This window comes from Bactrocera neohumeralis, chromosome 4 (assembly GCF_024586455.1).
Source record: "Bactrocera neohumeralis isolate Rockhampton chromosome 4, APGP_CSIRO_Bneo_wtdbg2-racon-allhic-juicebox.fasta_v2, whole genome shotgun sequence".
In the NCBI taxonomy this organism is placed as follows: Eukaryota; Metazoa; Arthropoda; class Insecta; order Diptera; family Tephritidae; genus Bactrocera; species Bactrocera neohumeralis.
This window is the reverse complement of record NC_065921.1, coordinates 55,086,963-55,104,050: the sequence shown is the minus strand read 5'-3', so window position 1 is coordinate 55,104,050 and position 17,088 is coordinate 55,086,963. Positions and strand designations below refer to the sequence as shown.

Genomic DNA, 17,088 nt, shown 5'->3' with positions numbered 1-17,088 from the left:
GACCTCCGATAAATGTTGATAAACTTATGTTATGGTAAGTTTCTCTTGAATATTTCAATTGTCCGTAATAGATGCACCTTGTGCATTAAACTTGTGCCTTGAAACTAATATCAATTGGATTGGCAAAAATTTTAATGTTTTGATTTTAAATTGATTTTACAGCGGAAAAAGACAGTGTAGCCCGTGTTTCAAGAGGAGGGAAAACAGCACAATATTATCGTGAATACCGAGCACGAAAGAACGCAGAGCGGGAAAAGGAGAAATTGGAAATGATAGCTGGCGGTCCTTCATTTAGACTTTGCTTTATTCTTCATTTTATGTGCATAATAAATTTATAAAATGTGAATTTAAGTTTTCTAGTTTTCTTTCATACAAAATGATATGCATTTCTTGGAATATCACTAAGAAGTATAACTTCATCCGCGCGTAGGGACTCCACGCACCTTTTTTTTTAGGTGTTTAACTATATAACGCAAGGGTTATATTTATTTTTTAGTTCGGTTTTTTTTTCACTAATTTCACTTAGCCGACCCGAAAACCGAAAGTCGAAACAGGTAATTGGTTCGAAAGAATTATTAATCCACTATTAATTGTATTTCAATTTAAATTTTTTTTTTTAATTGCGCACTTGTCCCTGCTCGGGCGCCATGAAAAGTTTCAAGCGTTTTTGAAACACGATAAATAGTTAGGGATGCGCAATTTTAAATCACCCCAATTACCTGTCGCGAAAAATACTTACAAATTGTTCCGTTAACGAAAAAGCGTGCGTGTTGATTCAACGGTTCGAATACAATGCTAGTTCTTTATTTCTTAATCTAATTGCTAAGCCTAAATCTTAAAACTAACGGCTTAAACTAGTGGTAACATAAATATGTATTAATAAGGGGTAAGTACATATAATCATCTTCAACTTTTCGTTCAATATTGTAGCAGATTATGGTAAGTATTAAGGTAAGTAGTAGATTGGTATAACGAATGCCTTATCAAGGTAAGTATTTTATAATAGATTTTCTTAATTTAATTTTTAACAATTCAATAGTTTATAATTTTTACAATTCAATATTTTACAATTCATTTATTATTTTTATTTTAGGTATACATTTGTAGATAAGTCGCTTGACGCAACAGAATAAATGCCAAAAACCATAAAAGCGAGGTTTAAAAAGTGATGAAAAAGTAATTTATTTAAAAAATATACGTGCAGGCACAAAAACAACAAAGAAAGTAAAGAATACCTCAAAGAAACTGTAAACAGCGACGCTACGAAGATATTTGCATACCGGCACGTGATTGATTTATTTTAATTGGCTCACGTTCAACAATTTGCTACGAAAGGAGCAGAGAAAACAATAAAAAAATGAATAAATCAAAAAACGACCCAACTTCGCTCTCACTAAAGTTGTTGTGTTACTATCAAAGTGATATTTTTGGGAGTATTTTTCGGAATTTTAGTGCTCGCACATTTTTTTCCAAATTAACGTGCTTTCCTCTAGTAAGGATAGATAGCTATAAAATAAAAAAAGATGCGTGGAGTCCCTACGCGCGGATGAAGTTATACTTCTAAGTGATATTCCAAGAAATGCATATCATTTTGTATGAAAGAAAACTAGAAAACTTAAATTCATATTTTATAAATTTATTATGTACATAAAATGAAGAATAAAGCAAAGTCTAAATGAAGGAACTTTGACTAGAAAAGTAGTTCTGTCTCTACGTTGCGGAAGAGAATATGCAGCGTAATCATCTCTCTTTTGTAATCCATCAACACGAGTTGAAGGCCCAGCAGTTATCGGTGAATTGACGACCGTTGATTCATCAGTAGTTATAGATGCTCCCGCAGCTGTTTTCCTCTTCTTCGTTTGACTGCCATCTATCATTTCCAATTTCTCCTTTTCCCGCTCTGCGTTCTTTCGTGCTCGGTATTCACGATAATATTGTGCTGTTTTCCCTCCTCTTGAAACACGGGCTACACTGTCTTTTTCCGCTGTAAAATCAATTTAAAATCAAAACATTAAAATTTTTGCCAATCCAATTGACATTAGTTTCAAGGCACAAGTTTAATGTACAAGGTGCATCTATTACGGACAATTGAAATATTCAAGAGAAACTTACCATAACATAACCTGGAATCCGCTGTGTTATGCGTATTATCACTGTCATTTATTTTATCAACCAGTCATCGACTAAAGCTCGCTCTGTGTAGACGTGTTTCGGCTTATCTTTTGCGTATTTCGCACAGTACACATCCGTCTTACGTGCACGTGTTTGCTTAGTAAATCTCTGTTTTATTATTATACCGCATATCGTTTTACTCACAAGTGTTTTCTAAAAAAGTGAATCGAGTGTGTAGATATAATAATCATGGCCCCCGGGCCACCCAACCTCGGGAATAACAGGTTCGCTTTGCTTGCCTCGGAATCCCATCCAAAAAGAAAGAAACCCTTATACACGCCCCTTAATTTTCCCGACTTGCCTCAGTCTAGGAAAGAAAACCCTAAATTTATTATTATTAGTGCTTCCGATTCAACGAAACCTATCTCTAATTATTCTTGTTTCGCCGTACATAAAGCATTAGAAGCTATTAGTAAAGAAATTATTTCGATTTCTGAATTACGTGCTGGCAATCTGCTACTGCTTGTGAAAAACAACCAAATTGCCCAAAGGTTCATTTCAACTAAAAAGCTACATGGTGTTTGCGAAATTGTTGTAAAATATCATGACAATCTTAATAGCGTAAAAGGTACAATACGCCTGGAGTCCCCTTTGGGGATCAACTCTTTGCAAAAATCGAGGTGTTATCATAGATATGATATTTTCAGAAAACCTCACTTTACTTAACGACAACAAACCGACTCACTTTTTCACACACAAAACTTTTACCTCTGTTGACCTTACATTATGTTCCTCCAACATCGCCCCTAAACTAACTAGCAATACCCTTCCCCACCTTCACGGCAGCGATCACTTCCCTATTCTTACTATTTTACGCACTCCGTCAGTCTTTAAGGCCCAACCCATTCCAAAGTTCAAACAGATATATCGAACTGGGAAAAATCGGACAATATCAACAAAGAAGTTCCCACAATTACAAAAATTATTCGGACTTCTGCTCACCTTTCCATTCCACAATCTAGTACTAAAACTGTGCCGTACTGGTCTCCTGAGCTATCACAATTAAGAAATGTAAAGCGCTTTTATTGATCGGAATATAGACGGACAAGATCAAACCAAAATTTAATTATATATAAAAAGGCTAACGCGATGTTTCGTAGGAAAGCAAAACAATTTAAAAGGGACAGCTTAAATAAATTCTCGGAATCTATCAACCATAAAACAAACCCGAAAAAAGCATGGTCCGATATTAAAAAATTATCTGGAATATACCCGCAATCCCAGTTGATCTCCATAAGCAATGCTAATGGAAGTATCGTCAACGCAAAACAGCTATCTAACTACTTCGCAGCATACTGGTCAGAATACTCGCAGGACTCAAACTTTCATGCCACTTTCATTTCAGACAAAAACAAATATCTCAGTACTTCCCCTTATACTTTGTCTAACATCACAGATTGCAATATAGAACATATTGAACTACAGTTTACACTATCCTCTTTCTCAGGCAAAACCCCGGGTGCCGACAGAATATCGTACCCCATGTTGCAACATCTACCTTCATGTTTGATGGCCAGATTAATTCAGTTATACAACAACATTCTAAATAAATCCCCATTCCTAAGACCCATTTCACTGCTTAGCTGTTTAGGTAAACTTTTCGAAAAAATTATGGCTCATCGTATTTCGTGGTATGCCATAAACAATAACTCCATTAGTCCGCAGCAAGTGGCTTTTAAAGAGGGGCATGGCACCATTGATGCCTTGCTCCTATTCGAAAGCTATGCTTCTACTGCTCTTTCCAATAGAAACCACCTTTCCGTGCTAAGTATAGACTTCGAGAAAGCCTTTGACCGCGTGGGAGCTCATGTAGTTTTACGTCAGTTGGTAAAATGAAACCTTGGTGGAAAAATCCTTAAAATTATCCAGTCTTTTCTCACTAATCGCAGATTTGTTTCCAAAGTAAATAACACCTTTTCGGATTATTTCTCTTTACATAATGGTATTCCCCAAGGTTCCCCGCTATCTGTCATTTTGTTTACCGCTGCATTCAATGAAGTTTGTCACATAATTGATAAGTATAAAAATATTTTTTATGTATGCTATGCTGATGATTTATTATTGGTCTCTAAACTAAATGACCTAAACCTTGTTAAACAAGATTTTACTAATATATTAGCTGATTTAAGTAAATGGTCCGAATCATCTGGAGCCAACGTATCTTTAAACAAATGTAAGAATTTCCATGTTTGCCGCAAACACAAATGTAATTACTTTACATTAGTTTATAACAATATTCCAGTTGTAAATGCTAATAAACTTAAGTTTCTAGGTTTAATTTTTGATAAAAAATTGACTTTCAAAGAACATTGTTTATATTTAAGAAAGCAGCTGGCTGCTAGGCTTAACATTATTAAATATCTATCATCCAAACACTGCTTAATTAACTCGTCAACACTAATAAATGTAACCAGAGCTCTTATATTATCGAAGATAGACTATGGCCTACCCATCTATGGCAACTGCGCGAAAAGTGTGATCAAGTTACTGTATTCCCCATACCACATGGCTGTGCGCAGAAGTCTTCGCGCTTTTCCGACATCGCCAACACAACTCATACTTGTGGAAGCGGGGCTACCCACAATCGAAGAAAGATTTACACTTAACCTAAAAAAACTCATACCGAAGCTGTTTCTTTGTTACAATAATATTCTTTACGAAACAGTGTTATCCGAGCTGCAACGGAAAAAGTCTTCAAGTCGTAAGTCGTCAATATTCCTCTGCATCGAATACGCCAGAGAGCTTGAGATCACATTCCCTTCTCTCCGTCAAAAAGTATCTTCTCCACCTTGGATGATAAACAAATCATGTTTCATGCTAAACTTGGAGAAATACGGAAAAAGTAGTACCTCCCCCACAGTATTTCAACGCCTTTTCGCGGAATATACAACTCCACTGCTCCCAGACTGGAAATTCGTTTTCACAGATGGTTCAAAAACCGACATTAGCACAACATTCGCCGTCGTTGACTCCGAGGGAAGAACAATTACAGCAGGAATACTTCCCAGCTACGCCTCGGTTTTCGCAGCTGAAGCTGTCGCTATCTTCAACGCAATTATCTTCGTCGTAAAATCTAGTTTTAAAGCAGTTATCTGCACTGATAGCAAGTCAACCATACACTCGGTAATAAATACAAACAACAAGTCCTACTTAATTTCCTGTATTCGGAGCAAATTAATCGAGAATAACAATCGCTTGAAACTAATGTGGGTTCCAGGACATGCAGGCATAAAAGGAAACAATCTGGCAGACGAACGGGCTAAACTCGCAGCAAAAGAACCACTAATAACTTTTGACTATATTATGAAAAAAGACTTGTATAAGTGTAAACCGCAGCTCCAATATAGCTCACATATGGAGGCTTGGAGATCTATCCAGCACCAATATACTGCGAATAACCCGAACAGGATAAAACCAAGCTATTCCTCCAGCTGCCGGTGCAACGACATCAAAGCACTTATCCGATTACGCCTAGGACACACAATTGCCATACATGCGCACCTCCTAAATCGTTCTAATCCACCAGTTCTAGTTGCCAACACTGCCCGTCGTTAGCTTTAACAGCCTATCATTTACTCGACGACTGCCCACATTTCGCAGCGATTAGAAAAAATATCTTCGATGACCAAATACCGTCTGCTCTGTTACAAACGAGTTCCTCCGAAAACGTACCAAAAATATCAGCATTCTTAATACAAACAGGATTAAAACCACAAATATGATTATGTTTATAAACTTCCCATTACTTATTATTTATTTTGTTCTTAATACTTTTCTATTAGCTACAGAACATTTTATTAACTTTTACACCTAAGACTTAATTAAGCAATAACTATACATTTTATATTTTCATCAGCGAGCCGAAGGTCCTGGCAGCCAGTGCTCCTTTTTTCGTGGAAAAGTAATTGTATTATTGTTTCACGTTTTATAAATAAATAAATAAATAAATATTTTATCAACATTGATCGGAGGTCCAGCCAATTTGGCTGCCATATTGTCTTGTGAAGGTCAGGTAGATCGGAATTCGCCTCGCAATTTTAACATTTTTTACAATTCTCTCCCATATTCTAACCGAAAATATGAAGAGACAGAAATACATGTATTTATAAAATGATTTCTTTGATATTCCATAAGATGGAAATACATATGTATGTAGAACTCTTTTATTTTTGATTTATTATTTTTCAAATTATTTAATGCTAATTTGATCTTATTTTATAATAACTCATTTTAAATATATAAAAAATTTACCTAAACATTATGATGATATTTTCATGATTCATACGCAATGTACGAATGTAAGCAATTTCGTTTTGCCGTCGGCATTTCCATATTGACATGCAAAAGTAATTATGTATCATTGTTTCATTTTGGCCCAATTTTGTATATTAAGACAAGTGTTGATAATTGCGCCAAAATCAAATATATTATATATTCATATGTAAACATGTTTTAAACTTTACATAAAATTGAAGTGTCAATAATTGCGCTAATTTTCATAAAGTTGGAAATTTTGCACGAATAAGACGTGTGCGGGTTAAGTCGTGAATTTTACTCATATTAATTAATTTGAAAGTGCCGAAAAATGCGAAACGAAATTTCAATAAATTTAAGTAAATTTAATTAAATTTACATGTATTTTCATTTATATTTAATTGTCAATAAATTTTTAAAAAACTATTTGCCCTAGTTGTCCATTTTTTATTTGCTCACACATTTCAGCCGATTTTGGTATAGAAATTTGACCGGCTTAGAAGCAAAATGCGAAACAATCACACATGCATATATTATGTCGTTTGCACATTTGTCTGTATGTTTGCGAATGCAAATGTTCTACAAAAGCATATTTCTATACTTAAACAAAATTATTAGAACCATCGTATGTTTCTTACATGCATAACCAAACCATACTTAAGTCAGCGCAACCTAAGCGTCAATGGTGGTGTTGGTGGTAAGCGCTTGAAAAGTCAAGATGCTATCACAGGTTCGAATTTCGACAGAATAAATTTTTAATTTTTTGCTTTTAACATCGTATAGTATACAAATAAATATTTTTCTTACTAATAGAAATTAAATTTATCACAGTAATATTATGTATATGTATATTATGTACTTATATTGCTGTGATAAATTTAATTTGTATTAGTAAGAAAAATATTTATTTGTATAGTATACGATGTTAAAAGGCATACATCTTCTACCCTATGTTGTGTATCTGCACATGCTCATATGAGTGTTTTTTTTTTTTTTGTTTTTTTTTTATGGCGAGATGTAAAAAAATCATCAAAAGACACTGTTGCCCTTACAACAGTAGTGTGGGACTTTAACCCACTAAAAAAACATCTCAAAACGACACATAGCTTTGGTGAAATGCCCTGCGGAACCACCGATTAAGTATTACATCGCAGAGCAAGCTAAGCCTATTGACTATAACATCTCAGGGATTTTGGCACTGGTTTTGACTGTTTGCCTCGCTATATCGCAGTCGTTCTAGCCTTCGCTGCTCTTGAATAACCTTTGCGGCCCAGTGCTTAACATGGTTCCACACCTGCTTTGACCGCAGCATGTGTGGCACTATGTTATCTGGCATTATTCTTTCAGAAATTTCCGTTTCTAAAAATGTCCTATCCTCCTCATATTTTGGGCAATGAAAATAGATATGTTCGGCATTTTCTTTTCCATAACCACAATATGAGCATATTTCTACCTCATCATAGCCATATTTGTGGAGGTATTCCCTAAAACAGCCATGACCACTTAATAGCTGTGTCAAGTAAAAATCAACGTCGCCATGCTTTCTGCTAACCCAGGTCTCCACATTTGCGATCAACCTGTGCGTCCATCTTCCTTTGGGCGCTGAGTCCCACATAGATTGCCATTCTTTCAGACTCTGCTGTCTTTCTTCCTCGCGCTCTCTAGCTGTTAGGGGCCCCCGCTACTTTTGCTTTTACTGTACACTCTCTCTAACTCACTAGCCATTATTTCAGGTGGCATTATGCCTGCAATCACTCCTGCGGCTTCGTGAGACACCGTACGGAAGGCGCTGGCAACTCTAAGCGCACTTAACCGAAACAAGGACCTTACAGGTTTCGCATACGTTTTTTGTTTTAGAGCATTAGCCCACACTGGTGCTGCATACATGACTATTGACTGAGTCACTTTTGCCAGTAATAGCCTTCGGCTCTGACTTGGCCCGCCTGTATTAGCCATTATTCGACTTAAAGCCGCGTTAACTCGCGCCGCTTTTTCACAAGCCTTCTCTATGTTTGTTTTATAGTTCATCCTCGTATCAATTATTACGCCTAAGTATTTTAGGAATGACTGTGACGTTATTTTATGCCCGTCAATATCCAAGGTGACGACCTCCACTTTCTTCCTGCTAGATATGAGCACTGCTTCAGTTTTCTGTCCTGCCAGTTGAAGCTTCGCTGTTGTTAACCATCTCTTTATTTTGTGTGCAATATTGCTGCATGAGTCCTCGATTTGGTGCAGTTCTTTTGCCACGATTGTCACCGCTATATCATCCGCATACCCTATTATTTCCACTTCTTTCGGTGTTGGAAGTCGAAGGATTCCATCATAGAGGATGTTCCATAGGAGTGGGCCTAGCACCGATCCTTGTGGTACTCCACCAATAACTGCATACCGCTTTACCCCTTCATCCGTATCATACAACAATACTCGGTTCGAGAGGTAGCTATTTATGATACGCAGAAGAAACGTTGGCGTTTTAAGAGCCTCTAGTGCTTTCATTATGTGGGCCCAACTAGCGGAGTTGAATGCATTTTTAATGTCCAGCGTGACAACGGCGCAATATTTTTTGGAACCGTACATCCATCTAGTTCCCTCGATGGCTTTGTCTGCAATTTCGGTGACTTTTTTGATTGCGTCAATTGTCGAGCGTCTTCTGCGAAAGCCGTACTGTTTGTCAGATAAGCCCTTTACTTCTTCGAGGTGTTTTTCTAGCCGATCACTTATTATCCGTTCGAGGATTTTACCCATAGTATCGATCATACACAGGGGCCTGTATGAACTTGGGTCACCTGGCGGCTTGTTTGGTTTGGGAAGCAGAACCAAACGCTGCATTTTCCATTTATTCGGGAAAACTCCATCCCTTAGGCACTTATTGAAGAAGTCCGTAAAATATTTGGGTTTGACTTTGATGGCAGTTTTTAAAGCCCTATTTGGAATGCCATCCAAACCAGGTGCTTTTGAGTTACCAAAACGTTCCGAAGCTTTTGTGACTTCATTGTCATCCACTGGCAGAAAAACTGGAGGCTCTAACCTATCTAGGTCTACTGTTTGCGTTTGTTGTTTTGGAAACAGAGTCTCTACTATCTCCTTAAGTAGTATAGGGCAGGTCGCCATTTGTCCTTTGTCACCTCTAATCTTTGTCATTACCGCTTTGTACGCTCCATCCCATGGATTTTCATCCGCTTTATCGCAGAGTTCTTTAAAGCACGCAGCCTTGCTTTTCTTGATTGCTGCTCTGAGTTCTTTCCGTCTTGTTTTAAACGTTTCGCGTAGTCGCTCAAATTCCAAGGTTCCTCTACTTCTTTGGTATCTCCGGCGGATTTTGTTGCAGTCACTTCTTAAAACAGCAATTTCACCATTCCACCAGTATACTGGCTTTCGGCTGTAGTTGTATTTTTTCCTTACCATAGCAGCATCGCAAGCTCTGCTAACATGGTCAGTCAATAATTTTGCTTGTTTATTCGCGTCATTTGAACTGCTTAATTTTTCGTCCATCATCATTTTAAATAAGTCTTCATCTATTGATTCGTCTTTCCATCCTCTACTTTGAGCTTTTTGTGGCCACCCAGTTCTCTTTTGGCATTTATTACTATTGCAAGTGTCCATTATTATCGCTTGGTGGTCACTATGTGTGTATATATCACATATTTGCCACTTCGTCTTTCCTGCTAGGGATCTACTCACAAACGCAATGTCGATTATGGAACCATATCCATTTTTTTCAAACGTATTCTTGGTTCCCGTGTTTAACAGCACCACATCAAGTAACGAGAATGCTTTGAGCAAGGCATTCCCACGTTGACTTGTTTTTCTGCTTCCCCATTCCAAGGCCCAAGCGTTGAAATCTCCTGCTATTAGATTCGGAGTTGTTGTTTGGGCATCTCTAACAAGTTCGTCAAGAATTTTTTCGTACGCTTCTAGCGATAAACTTGGTGGCAAGTAACAACTATAGATGTGGGTACCACAAACTTTTGCTCTAGCATAGAACGATCGGCTAGTCAGTGTTCTTTCTTGCACCGCCTTATCGCCGCAGACCCATATTGCCACTTTTCCTGTGCTATCTGAGACCCATGTTCCTGTCTTTAGACTTTTGTATTGCTCGCATATTATTGCAACATCTATTTTCTTTTCGTACACTGTTTGTTTTAGCAGTTCCTGCGCTGCTTCGCAGTGATTTAAGTTTAATTGGAGGATTTTCATTTCCTATTACTGCTTGCTGCTAGATAAACTGGACATCTTTTACTGCCGATTTGATGATTTGTATTCGGCCTTCCATTGATTTTGCAGGATACACAAAATGGTTCCTTCACACATGCTTTAGCAAAATGTCCCTTTTCTCCACACTTCATGCAGCATTTGCTTCTGTCTTCTGGGTTTGTGCACTTGCCTGCTATGTGGCCATATTCGAGGCATCTATAGCATTTTTTAAGGTTCGCAGTTTCCCTTACTCTACACACGACCCAGCCAATCTTGATTTTTCCTGCGTCAAGTAGATGCCTTGCCTCTTTCTCTGGAAGGCTTAACACTGCTGTTTGTGTTCCTGCATACGCTTTTCTAATGTTTCTAATAGAACTCTTCTCCACATTGAGTTCTTTTAGCTGCGACCGAATTGCTTGAACTACATCGTCCTTTGTAGTTACATCGTCTAAGTCCCGAATTTCTATTAGTTTCTCGTGCGTTAAAACTCTTATTTCCACCTTATTGCCTAGAACTTTACGAATTTCTTCCTTGTATCCATTGCTGTTTCCTCTTTGCTCTCGCGCCAGCTCCAGCAGGATCTCTCCTTTGGCTGTTTTTTTAATACGCGACACGTTTTCGCCCAAATTTTGGAGAGTTTCCTCTTTTTTAACTGCTTTTAATATCTCACTATAAGACATGTCCCCAGTTTTTGTGATCACCAGCGCATCCGGTTTCGGAGGAGGCCTGCGAATAACTTTTTTTTGCTCTTTGATGACTTTCCTCCCTTTCTTTTTAACTGTCATCCAGCTTCCATCCTTTGGCGTTTCTTTTATTTTTCCGTTGGAGGGGCCCATCTGTGTCTCCACTTGATCGGCTGTCTTGCTCTTTTTCGGTGGCGTTTTCCGATTGGCCTCCTTTTCTTCACGCATTCTTTTAGGTGTTGCTTCCTTCACGCTTTTAGCGAGGCTAGCTGCTCGGTCTGCTTTTCTAGAGCTTGCATTTTGCTCTTGTGCACGTGTATGCAGTCTCGAAATAGCACTAATTAGTTCTCGCATGCCATTATTAATAGTACGTTGAGGTGGACGCATCAAACTTATGAGCTTATTGATGCTGTCCCCTAGCTCTGCCATATAATCCCTACTAGCTTGTACAGTTTTCACTGGAGGCGTGCTACCTATTTGTAGAGAGGGCGGCGACGATCGTGCCCGTACAGGCCTTTCCATGGAAAGAACCTTTTCTGGTGTTCGAGCTAACTTTGACCCTCGCTTAAAGGGGTCTGTTATTGCGCTATCAACCATACTTGTAGCATTATCTGATACGCTGGCCAAGTGGGCCACCACCGTATCATTGCAGTCATTGGATATCGACGGCCGGGAGCCTGCTTGCTCACCCCCTACAACCGCCGGCACTGGGCTATTTACACCCTGCACCGTAACTTTAATACTTTTACTACTCGCAGACATGTTTTTATTTGTTCCGGGATCCTACCCGTACCATTTTATACCTACTGGAAGGTGATTTGCTCAGCCGCTCCTAACCTGGAGACAGACGCTGCCCAGTAAGCCGCTCACTCTGAGTCAGACGCTTCTGGGATTTTTGTTGGTTTGACACCTATTTATGGGCGGTGTCGATTCGCCCCATCACAGAGACTTCGTCGGGCAGATGTAGCTTTTAGGCTACACCCTCCATCTCTGCTGCTTTGGTCGGGGACTGCTTATTGAATATTCGCAGCTAACCTTCATATCTGGAGGCCGTTCAACTATCCGCCACCTGCTGACCCCCACAGTAGCCCAAGCTAGCCCTGTGCTCATATGAGTGTAAGTATACGCATGTGCGCGTTCAGAAATTGAAATCATATTTTCATCACTTATCAATATACTTATTACATGTGCGCGCATTGACTTGCATGTTCATACATTCATATATACTTATATGTACATATATTTGCATACATTGTCAAACAAATAATGCACAAGCATACAAACATACATATGCGTACACATATGAATATGTCACCAACAAAAAATTGATCTTCACAAGTCAATATGGCAGCCAAATTGGCGAAGAACAAGTGTAGTAAATTTTACAACAAAAACGATTTCATTCATGAACGCAGGCGCAAATTCCACAAGCGATCTCGCTTCATTCATAAAAACAGAGGCCGTAACATCTCCCCCAGCATGCCTTTGCCAACAAGTCGTCTTTTCGCGACGATGGCAAAAGCTAAAAATCATAAATTGCCCAACTTTCTGGTGCTTCTCGCAAAAATCTGCGTCGATATGTATTCACGCATGTTTGTAGGCGAAGCTGCTACAGCGGCAAGGGGTGACAATCGGCGGCCATTACTTTACTTATGGCATAGAAATTCTATTGCTACGAATATGGAAATGACAACGAAATGATGCAAATATGCATATTTCTAAATGTCATTAATTTCTTTGAAGAAATGAAAGGAATGAATGATCCTGAGAAGTATAGTCTTAACTTTTCAACGGCCAACGCAGAGCATTTCAACCAAAAGGAATTTATTCATTAAAATCACCACTCAGAAGTCGTTTTATCCGTTGTAAGCGAACGATTTTCGAAGAAACATCATTTCTAATATGCCACAAGACAAAATTAGAAATGAACTTCTTAAACCTCACGTTGTCAGATAAAACGATATACTTCGTCATTGCGGGTCGATTTCCAAAAAATATAAATTAAGACTAACTACAGAAATGATCCTGTAAAGTATAGCCTTAATTTTTCAACGGCCAATGCAGAGTATTTCAACCAAAATATACGCAAAATAGTTGATAATTCGCAGAAATGAAAGACAAACGAAAGAAAAAGAAGCATAACTTTAATAATGCACAAGCATACAAACATACGTATGCGCAGCAGCAGCAAGGAAAGGGGTAACAATCGGCGATCCATTGTATACATCTTTCTTTCATGCATAACCAAACCATAATTTGGGCAACGCAATACAAGTGTCAATGGTGGTGTTGGTGGTAAGCGCTTGAAAAGTTACGACGAGCACGTAGGTTCGAATCCCAACAGAATTTATTTTTAATTGAATATGTCACCAACCAAAAATTGAAACATTGTTCTACAAAAACAACAACAGCATAAGTATGGCAACATTGTGTTGTTGGTAGAAAAGCCGAACTGTGCCGAAAGAAACGAACAAACGATCGCCGATTGTCACCGCTTCGCTTGCTGCTCGAACATCTTCGCAGACAAGGTTGCGTAGATTCATATTGTGCAAGGTTGCGCAACCTGAATCTATCGCAACCTTTTCCGAACTCGTATAAGAAGTATAATTTCAAAAAATTTCTTTTTTCTTAACTTTGTTATTGTTGGCAGCTCATTGTCTTTAAAAAGGCAAAATCAATTAAGCATTTCTTGCTTATTATTAATTGTTATATGATTTAAGTGATCGTGTCAGTGTGCCCGTCCGAAAACTTTATAGCTACAGGCTGGGTGGTATTTAGTACAATTTGTTTACCAATTTCATATCAATTTTTAATTGGAGAACCGTACAAATGCTATGATGCTATTTAGAAATATGTGTTTTTTCCATTAAATAGAAGTGGTTTGATATTATAGAACTGCCAGTTGTACTAAACGTTCGAAATCTACTTTCGGAAAATCGGTTTTTGATTCTGCTAAAATAAAATATAACTTGCTTAGCACTAAGTTGAGCTTAGATCTTCAATATAGTTTTGTTCCATTTATTAGTTCACTACCTCAGATGAATATCATTAGATTTAAATTTTTTCATGGCTGGATATCTAGTCCGATCTACAGTTTAATTTTACTGTGCATAATATTTATTTTGTTAAATTGAGGAAACTGGTGGTTCTGGTCGTTGAGGCTTTTCCGATCGTAGAATTAATGAACTAAAAAACTGAAATTAAATGTTGTACTTCTCAGAATATGACTGCAGTTTAGGTTTTCACAAATTAGAGTGAGATTCCTTAGGGTCACAGAAAGAAAGAAGATCAGTATTGAGGTGTGCGACTTCACTAAATTGGTATGTCTTTTTGAACGAGAGTGTTTTTGTTTTAGAACTAAAGTGGGAGTAGGGAATTGGGAGGAATTTATGTATAAACAAACAAGAACAACGTTAAATTCGATTGCACCGAAGCTAGAATATTCTACAAAAACAGTAATATGAGATAGCGGCTCAATCTGGAAAAAATTAATGTTGCGTTGCCATAGACAATAACCTATAAAAAAGTTCGATAGTTCGGCAGCTATATGCTATAGTGGTCTGATGAGGTAAAGATGAATAGATGTCTCGAAAAGTGAAGAACTAGTTAACGTTTATACAAACGGACAGACAGGCATTCCAAAACCAGCTCAGCTCGTCACGCTGATTATTTATACATATGTATTTATGGTATATTGGGTCGTTCACTAAGTAATTTCATTTGATAGCAACAGCTGATATTATTGAATTTTTTCACAGTCAACTTCACACATGACCGCCTTGCTTTATTTGAACAGATCATCCAGTAAGGCTTGTTGGTTTTTCTTACGTCAAGTAATCACGTCAAGTGGTCCATGAAAATTTCGAAAAATCTGCGATTTTGAAAATTAGCAGTCAAAGGGACCGACGCATACCCTGTGATATAAATATTTCGTCAAAATTCTTTTTTTTTGTTAAAGTTATTGAAGGTTGAAATTTAGATGACAATGAAATTGTAAACTATTTGCTCTTAAAGGTCAAAGAAAAATTATCGTGCTATATTATAAATATTTTTTTACAATCCATTTGCTTAAATAATAATATTTTACATAATTTTTTGTTAAACAATTGAAATTTTTAAAGTGTTTTTCAGGCTAAAAAAAACTGAAAAGTATGTGACACAAGGCGGAAAATATTCAGCTCTAATAAACTGCAAAAAATTTTCGTTAATTCATACAATTCCAAAGATATTCAATTTTTTGTCCGCCTACCACTCTTAAAACGTATAGTGCATCGATCGATCGGTACCAATGATAGAATGAAAGTTAAATAAAAGCCAAAGAGAAAAATTAATGGAGAAGGAAATTTTTGCAAATGCATAAACAAATTGTATCAACTAAACGGTGGATACGTTTTTTTATACTCTCGCAACAATGTTGCTAAGGAGAGTATTATAGTTTTGTTCACATAACGGTTGTTTGTAAGTCCTAAAACTAAAAGAGTCAGATATAGAGTTATATATACCAAAGTGGTCAGGGTGACGAGTAGAGTTGAAATCCGGAGGTCTGTCTGTCCGTCCGTCCGTGCAAGCTGTAACTTGAGTAAAAATTTAGATATCATGATGAAACTTGGTACACGTATTCCTTGGCTCCATAAGAAGGTTAAGTTCGAAGATGGGCAAAATCGGCACACTGCCACGCCCACAAAATGGCGGAAACCGAAAACCTATAAAGTGTCATAACTAAGCCATAAATAAAGATATTAAAGTGAAATTTGGCACAAAGGATCGCATTAGGGAGGGGCATATTTGGACGTAATTTTTTTGGAAAAATGGGCGTGGCCCCGCCCCTACTAAGTTTTTTGTACGTATCTCGGAAACTACTATAGCTATGCCAACCAAACTCTACAGAGTCGTTTTCTTCAGGCATTTCCATATACAGTTCAAAAATGGAACAAATCGGATATTAACCACGCCCACCTCCCATACAAAGGTTATGTTGAAAATCACTAAAAGTGCGTTAACGGACTAACAAAAAACGTCAGAAACACTAAATTTTACGGAAGAAATTGCAGAAGGAAGCTGCACCCAGGCTTTTTTGAAAAATTGAAAATGGGCGTGGCCCCGCCCACTTATGGACCAAAAACCATATCTCAGGAACTACTCTACCGATTTAAATGAAATTCGGTATATAATATTTTCTTAACACCCTGATGACATGTACGAAATAAAAAACAACCACGCCTTCTTCCAATATAACGCTATTTTGAATTCCATCTGATGCCTTCTCTGTATAATATATAGTACATTAGGAACCAATGATGATAGCGGAATAAAACTTTACAAAAATACAATATTTGAAAAATATGTAAATGACGTATAATGAAATCTCGATTATCACTTTATCATGCGAGAGTATAAAATGTTCGGTGACACCCGAACTTAGCCCTTCCTTACTTGTTTTCAATTGGATTTAACTAATGAAAGAAGAATTGTATGACCTACAGACTTAACTAACAAAGAAGTGTTTATTGAATTATTTACTAAAATAGGTGAAAATGTTTAAAATTAGAGTTTAAATTTCTCTATAAGTTGTACTCTGTTTGCATTGACAGCAATGTAATGTATTGTAGCAATATGTACTTTCAAGAACCTTGATATTAGCTCGATAAATCGACTAATGGTTACTAAGAATTTGTTATTATGTATAAAACAAAATGGCTATATCTTTTATTTTCTAGTCTTTCTATACTCTCGCAACAAAGTTGCTAAGGAGAGTATTATAGTTTTGTTCACATAACGGTTG

The 17,088-nt window shown here is 37.4% G+C and overlaps 1 protein-coding gene and 1 pseudogene across 1 annotated transcript in view; both read right to left on the bottom strand.

Moving 5' to 3' along the window:
• The window catches only part of LOC126754624 (uncharacterized), a 235,957-nt gene that overhangs the window by 127,929 nt on the left and 90,940 nt on the right, over nt 1–17,088 (bottom strand). The gene's annotated exons all lie outside the window — the stretch shown is intronic.
• Nucleotides 13,146–13,348, bottom strand: LOC126757716 (small nucleolar RNA U3; annotated as a pseudogene).